Here is an 8071-nt window from a genome sequence, read left to right on the forward strand (position 1 = left end):
AGACATAGCAGCTCTACCTAATACATAGGAATAAACACAGGGAGCACCAGAAATGTGGAGACAAAGAAACATGTCACAAATGAAAGAAAAGAAGAAATCTCCAGAAAAAAACAGGCAAGTAAACAAAAAAACCTAAATGAAATGGAAGCAAGCAAACTACTAGATACAGAGTTCAAAACAATGGTTATCAGAATGTTCAAGTATCTTAATGAGAGCTCTTAGTGAGAATTTCAAGAAAATTAGTCAGAACATCAAAGACATGAAAAAGGACCAGTCAGAAATGAAGGGTACACTAAATAAAATGAAGAATAACTTACAGAGAATCAACAGTAGAGTAGAGTAGAGGATGCTCACAATCAAATCAGCAATTTGGAATGTGAGGAAGAAGAAAAAAAAACACCCAATGAGAAGAGCAAAAGAAAAAAAGAATCTAAAAATGAAGATTGTGTAAGGAGCCTCTGGGACAACTTCAAGTGTACCAACATTCACATCATGGGGGTGCCAGAGGAGAAGAGAGAGAGCAAGATATTAAAAACCTATTTGAAGAAATAATGACAGAAAAATTCCCCTACCAGGTGAAAGAAGTAGACTTACAAGTCCAAAAAGTGCAGAGAACCCCAAACAAGGGGAACCCAAAGAGGACCACACCAAGACACATCATAATTAAAATGCCAAAGATTAAAGACAAAGATAGAATCTTAAAAGAAGTAAGAGAAAAGCTCTTAGTTTCCTACAAGGGTGAGCCCATACGACTATCAGCTAATCTCAACAGAAATTTTGCAGGCCAGACGGGAGTGGCAAGAAATATTCAAAGTGATGAATAGCAAGGACTTACAACCAAGATTATTCTACCCAGCAAAGCTACCATTTAGAATTGAAGGTCAGATAAAGAACTTCACAGACAATAAAAAGCTAAAGGAATTAATCACCACCAAACCAGTATTACATAAAATGTTGAAGGGTATTCTTTAAAAAGAGGAAGAGGAAGAGGAAGGAGAAGGAGGAGGAGGAGGAGGAGGAGGAGAAGGAGGAGGAGGAGGAGGACAAAGAAGAGGAGGAGGAGGAGGAGGAGGAGGAGGAGGAGGAGGAAAAAAACAAAAAAAAAGGACAATACATATCTATCAACAACTGAATCTAAAAATCAAAATAAATGAACAAGGAATCTAATGAATAAAATTAATTGATGAGTAAATAAAACCAGAGGCATGGAAACATGGAACAGACTGACAAATCTCAGAGGAAAGGTGGGAGGTGTGGAAGAGATTAACCAAAGAACATAGGCATATATGCATTTCCTATGGACACAAACAATAGGGTGGTGAAGGCCTGGGGTGGGGTGGGAACCAGGTAGAAGGGGGTAATGGGGGGCGGTAATGGGAACATCTGTAATACTCTCAACAATAAAGATTTAAAAAATAATAAAATGGTTCAGGAAGTATATTTGCATGATTTTTTGTTTGTTTCCACTGCATTTATTACTAATATAAAAAAACGTTAAAAAGAAAAAAAAATCATTTTCAGTTCTCAAATGGCTCTCACCCTCCCTCTTGCCTGTACAACTCCTGCCCCATGTCCTCAGGGCCAGTTCAAGACTGACTCTGCTCATTACCATCTTCACAGAAAACAACCAGCGGCAGCAACACAGGGACGAAGGTTGGGAGAGGGCGGCAGGACTGCCCACGTGGCGATTCACAGAATTCAAACGGAAGCCCTGTGGCCTCCCAATGATGTAGTCCAAGGAAAATGGGCTGTAGAGGAAATAGGGTAGGCCCACCAGAGGCTTTAGAGCACATCTCATGGGCTCATGTCAAACCCAGAAAAAGCGACACCAGAAGAATGGGGGTGTCTCGCAGGAAGTTCCCAGTGCTCCCGTGTTGAGAGTGGAGAGAGCGTAGACTAGAGGGCACCAAGAATCTCACTCATTTTGGCAGAAATACTCTAGTGTGGGGAAGCCACAGAAATGCCACAGACACCGAGAAAGGCTTCGAGGGGATGCACGTTCACCAAGCACAGCGATCACAGGCCACAGCAGTGGGGACCATGCTACTGACGGTGAAACAACGGAATCTAAGAGCAGGGAGAGTGGCCTTTCAGGAAGGGACTCTGTCCCAGTCATCCAAACTTGACCCCAAGTCAGACAACCTGGGAGCTGAGCAGCTGCCAACACAGGGGGCAGGGGTTAGCACATGAAAGGACTGGAAACAAACAGCCAAAGGAAGGGAATGGTAGGAAACTGCTCCAGGCTCAGGAATCAAGGGCAGTACCAGGGCTGGGTGGACAGATGCACAAGGAGCAACACCAAATATGTCTCCTGCTCAGCGGTCAGTGGCCAGGGAGAAGAGGACCCAGGAGGCAGTTGAGGGAGCAAAGATGGGATCCTGAAGGCGAGTCTCTGGAGGCTGGATCATCAGAAAAAGTGCACACCTCACCCCAGTGATGAAACACAACTCTGAACCCCAAATGGGGGAGGTGGTGGACGGGGGAAGGTGTTATTGACTGAGGGTGGTGGAACAGCTTCACAGTAGCTGCCACTGGGAAATACATGGCTGCTAGGTCACAAGGGCTCCCTCCAGCTCCACTGGGAAGGCACAGTCTCACAGAGGAGGTCCATTGAAGTGTAGGGGATAAAAGGCACAGAGGTCCTCATATCGACAGAGGCCTTTTTTAGCAAAGTGTCAGCAGACTGGGCAGTTAGATTTGTCTTCCATAACCTGGAGTTCATCCTTGGGGGGTGGGGGGAGCAGGTATTCTTGACACGCAACCAGCTTTTGAGCCTTTGAGAATGTCTCCGTTCTTTGTGAAAGCCTCCCCTGTGGGGACTACCTGGTCTGGCCCAGGAAAAGGAGACTCAGCACTGACCCCCCACCAACCGTGACCATGTGGGTGAGACTTGTGGCCTAAGCCTCCCCAAATTGGGCCTCTGCCCTGGGGAGGAGGTGGAAGACTCAGCAGTGGTGGAATCATCAGTCCCCTTGATCCTGGGGGACCTCTGCAAAAAGAGTCTGTATTCTTTTGTGTCTGGCTCCTTTCGCTCAACATCGTGCTCGTGAGATTCGTCCAGGTTGCCTGTAGGAGGAGTTTGCTTGTTTTCATTGCAGTGTAGTATGTATCTCATTGCATGCACACACACAGCTTATTTATCCATTCTACTGATGGTGGACATGGGAATGGGTTCCAGTTAGGGCTGACTTGTGGTCACCAGGCTTTCCATTGGCCATGGGGGGAGGGCTCAGAAGGCTAGGTGGTCCTGCAGGCCACCCGTAGCCTTCGTCCTCAGCCTCCTCTTGCTTGGGCACCTGGGGTGGGGGTGGGGGTGGGGGGACTGCGGCTGCAGCTAAGTCTGCTTCTTCTGTTTTGTCATCATGGTGGCAGCAATGGCTGCAGCGGCCGGGCGGCCTTTTTGCATTATTTTAGGGCAAATTTCTAATAGTAGCATTACACTACCAGTGAGTTGGTAGAATTAAATTGCATTAGCTATTACCAAATTCTCCCTGGGAAACATTGTATCAAACGAATATGCCACTAACCAGGTAGGAGAGGGTCCACATTTTTATTATAAATATCTCTCTATATAAAAGGCTAATATGCAAAGTGTCCCCTCAGGAGTTCTATCAGGAGAACAGGAGTTCAATCGCTTGCTATGATGTGTGCTGACCACTAGGGGGCAGCACGGAACATGGCAGGCGACCAGTGGCGGTGGCTGTGGCAGGGCGCTGAGGGAGAGAGGGAAGGAGGAGGCAGGGAGGCGGGGAACCTGACCAGCCCTGATCACTGGCCAGGCCCAGGGACTCTACCTGTGCACGAATTTCATGCACTTGGCCTCTAGTATATAAATGTATATAAATATATGTTTTTTATTATAATGAATTCTCATCAGATTTTTAATAATGTGCATTTTAAATTTATTTGTCACAGAAAGTTGTGGTTTTACTCTGGTGTTTTCACAAAAGTGTTCCTGCAAAAGTACTTCGTCTTTAAGGAGATTTGTGGACAGTATCTCCATCCTTCATACTTTTTTATTATTATTATATTTTATTGATTTTTTTACAGAGAGGAAGGGAGAGGGATAGAGAGTTAGAACATTGATGAGAGAGAAACATCCATCAGCTGCTTCCTGCACACACCTTATTGGGGATGTGCCTGCAACCAAGGTACATGCCCTTGACCGGAATCGAACCTGGGACCCTTCAATCCGCAGGCCGATGCTCTATCCACTGAGCCAAACTGGTTACGGCCATCCTTCATACTTAAAAAAAAAATCTAAACCACATCTCCTATTTTCCTTGCACATGGAAAATAGCCATCTGAGCAGTAACTGTAACATATCCCATCTTTTCCTTATTATGTCTAGTAGCTTTAGTTACATATATTAAAAATTGAACCCTAAAAATCTTAATTTCTAGCAAAAATGAAAAAGTAAATAATTGTGAACTGTCTGTTGCACCAGCATTCTATAGATTGGCAATTTATGAATATGTTTAGACATTAACCAAAGTCAGCCATCATCCCACGCTATTTTTCTTGCTGACAAATTTTGTAAGGATAACATGAACTTATCTGACCTTTAGTAGAATAAAATTATTATATTTAAGGCTGATAACTCTAAAAACATGCCTGTTTTAATTATGCTATCAAACATAAACTTTTGTTGTTTTTGTTAATCCTCATCCAAGGATATTTTTCCATTGATTTTTAGAGAGTGGAAGGGAGAGGGAGAGACGGAGAGAAACATAGATGTGAGAGAGACACATCGATTGGTTACCTCCTGCATGTACCCCAACCAGAGCCAGGGAACCTGCAACCAAGGTACCTGCCCTTGCCTGGAATCGAACCCGGCACCCTACAGTCCAAGGGCCGATACTCTATCCACTGAGCCAAACCGGCTAGGGTGTAAACTGGGTTTGATACCAAATACTTCCTTGATTGTGTAAGCCTTGTATTCATTTGGGTTAGTTTGGATGATATTTCTGTGAAAAGTAATTTACATAAGCACTTAATTTTCTTTAAGTCAATTAAATAGAGCTCTTTTACAAATTAATTTTGGCATTATCATCCATAGGTAGAAATAATACCATACATATACAGCACAGATATGTAGATGCACATAAACATTCAGAAAGACATAGAGACCTTATAGCTTCTGTTTTTAAAATTACTGCCATGAATCAGGTACAATATCACAAAACTCACTAGTTATAACAGAAGTTGGCTCGACATTGTTTTTTTTTGCAGATGGAATAAGTTAAAGTTACCTGCTCAGATGGCTAAAGCTTTTTACTAATATTTGTGGAGAAGACAAATAATTTTTCCTTCACCTAAGTTTCCAATGACCTTTCCCACTTTTGTTCTTTTTTCTGATAAGAATTACCTCCCTGAAGTTGGTACTTTAAAGAGATGGACTAGATAAGAGCTAACATTTACATCTCAAAGGCACAGGGAAATAAAGCGAGTTCCTCTAAGGAAGACTGTTTCCTTAAGGCCCGTGGGTGGATTTTGAAAGGCCTCTAGAGCTGCATTTCTAGTTGTGCAAAAATGTGTCAGATAAGGACAGTTGCTCTCAGTTCCTCAAGGAATTGGGTTGCAGCCTAAGTGACATCATAGGTTGATCTACTCACCCAACTACATTATCTTCAATTTGCTTTTTTATATCAGGGAGAAGATTTCCATCTAAAATGGCAATCAAAAGGTTTCTGTGTTCTAGATTTAGAGCTGTTTGCCTTTGGGATGTTTTAGCAAACCTTTCCACAAAGGCTTCAGAAGGTTCCCACCCCTAACCCTCAACATGGTTTCACTTTACCTTAGGGGAGCAGAATGAAAAATGTTCTATACAGTTTTGAATAATTTTAATTCCCCTGGCTGTTTAAGGAAAATAAGACAGAAGTTTACCAAAAAAATCCCTCAGAGTTTTGTCCACTCTGAGAGAGGCCCTTGCAGGAGTTCTCCTTTGGGAGTAGATATGTGGGCATTCAAAACAGTGTTGAAAATTTGCATAGGCTTTTTGGGAAATCTCTTTTCCAGTGTCCCAATTGATTACAACTGAGACGTCGACCCCTGGGACTGTGGTTAATGATGGACCCCCAGGAGGGTGCCAGGTGGAGACCCAGTGTTATTTTAGGTCTCTGGCCTTGGAGCTGTTGTATCTATAAGGCTAAAGTTTTGCTGAACTTTTGTTTACAATCTTGTGTCTTTAAATTTTCATTAGCCTTTTGCAATCAATATCTTAATGAAGCTATGTTTGGAATTTTGAAGCCCTTTGGAAGCTTCTGTGTACCAATAAAAATAGGTATCTAATTTGGTTTAGATAGCTAAACCAAACTGTTGTTAAAAATATATATATTTTATTGATTTTTAGAGAGAGAGGAAAAGAGCAATAGAGAGAAGCATGAATAAGAGAGGAACATCATCAATGAACTGTGTCCTGCACGCCCCCTGCTGAGGATTGAGCCTGCAACCCAGGCAAGCACCGTGACCTGGAATGGAACCCTGATCTCCTGGTTCCTGGGTCAACGCTCAACCATTGAGCAACACCGGCTGGGCAGGATCTCTTACTTTCAAGCACTCTTTTTAGGTGAACAATCTTCTCTAATTGCGACATTCCATTGAAGTTTGTTTTTAGTAAGGTTTTACAATTTTTGTATATGTCTACAGCTTCTGGGACCAAGTCTCTTACACATAAAATAAGCAGGTTTGTCAGAAAGTGGTATGCTCTACTTTTTGGATTTTAAAGAACCTATTATTATTATTAGCTAAGCCTTTGGATCTTTCAGAGCCAAAATAATACCTAAAAAAGAAGTACCACTGGATTGTGAATTATGTGATATTTTACAGTCTATCTCATTGCACACACATTTTCATGAGGTTGACAGGCCACTTGGTGTCAAGCTAACCCATTCTATGACCACGTTATCCTAACAGAGTCTGGGTACTCTAACAGCTTTTAAGTGCTTCCCTCATGCCCACCAATTTTTGTGGCTTTTTGCTTTCTGAGATCCCTGCTGGCAATAGCCTTTATTGCATGGGCCTATTAACATATCAACAGTAACCAGCAAATTAGGCACTGGGGAATGGATTGAACCAGCAGAGCCCAAGGAGTGGGGATTGCAGAAGATTTACAAACAAATGGGGAAATGCAGCTGCACCAGTGTGGTATCTAGGGACAGAAACAAAGGTTAGGGTTTAGATGTGACTGCAGACTACATACCTCCAGCAATTCCCAATGTAGAAGTTGGTACTGGGGAAAAGACAGAACCTGCAGACCCCAAAAATGAGAACTGTGTCCTGGACTGAGTTTGCTGACAAAAAGGGAATTGGGACTGGAAAGCCAATTAGATCAGAACCAGGAGGAATTTACCAACAACCCCCAGAAATGGCAAGAAAAACATAGAAAACTAAAAACCTGTGTTTCTCATTGTCCCCAAAGTTATCAGCAATTCACTTCAGATTCCACTGTTACCACCAAATCTACTAGAAAATGAAATTCAACTGAGCAAATTTGAGGATCTCATTGGCTTTATTCAAGGATTCATGAAGCAGGTAGCATCACATCTACCAAACAGACAGGAGATCTGAGAGCTGTAAAAAGTGGAAGGCTTTTAAAGTCAGAAAGAAGGGGAAAGGAAGTTAAAAGATTAAATTGAGGCAAGATCTCCTTCCCTTAGGGCAGTGGTCAGCAAACTGCGGCTCGCAAGCCGCGGTTTGCTGCTATGTTGACTAATAAGTTTGCCGACCACTGTGTAAGGCATTACCCTTACCCAGAAATTGTGACTTCAGGTTAAAGACATTAGTACATTATTAAAATGTTTTTTAAGTGTTTTTCCCTAAGGCAGTGGTTGGCAAACTCATTAGTCAACATAGTGGCAAACCAAGGCTCGAGAACTGCATGTGGCTTGGGAGCCACAGTTTGCCGACCACTGCCTTAGGGGAAGGCAGGGGTCTACCAGGCGATTAATTCCCTGGTATTGAGCATGCTATTCCAGATTGACTGGTTAAATATTACATTTCTGGGAGAGGTGGAAACTGTAGTAAGGTCAGGTATTAAGTTTTGATTTGCAGATGTGGGGCTTAGTACAAG

At 42.8% G+C, this 8071-nt stretch overlaps 1 pseudogene across 1 annotated transcript; it reads right to left on the minus strand.

Moving 5' to 3' along the window:
* Positions 1 to 2594: 2594 nt before the first annotated feature.
* LOC307114982 (proline-rich protein 3-like) lies at positions 2595 to 6595 on the minus strand (annotated as a pseudogene). The gene is made up of 4 exons: positions 6550 to 6595; positions 5616 to 5667; positions 3151 to 3396; positions 2595 to 2989 (listed from the first exon to the last, which is right to left on the minus strand). The product of its transcript is annotated as a proline-rich protein 3-like (transcript).
* Positions 6596 to 8071: the final 1476 nt, after the last annotated feature.

The sequence above is a fragment of the Cnephaeus nilssonii genome (genome assembly GCF_951640355.1).
Source record: "Cnephaeus nilssonii genome assembly, chromosome: 2".
NCBI classification, from domain to species: Eukaryota; Metazoa; Chordata; class Mammalia; order Chiroptera; family Vespertilionidae; genus Cnephaeus; species Cnephaeus nilssonii.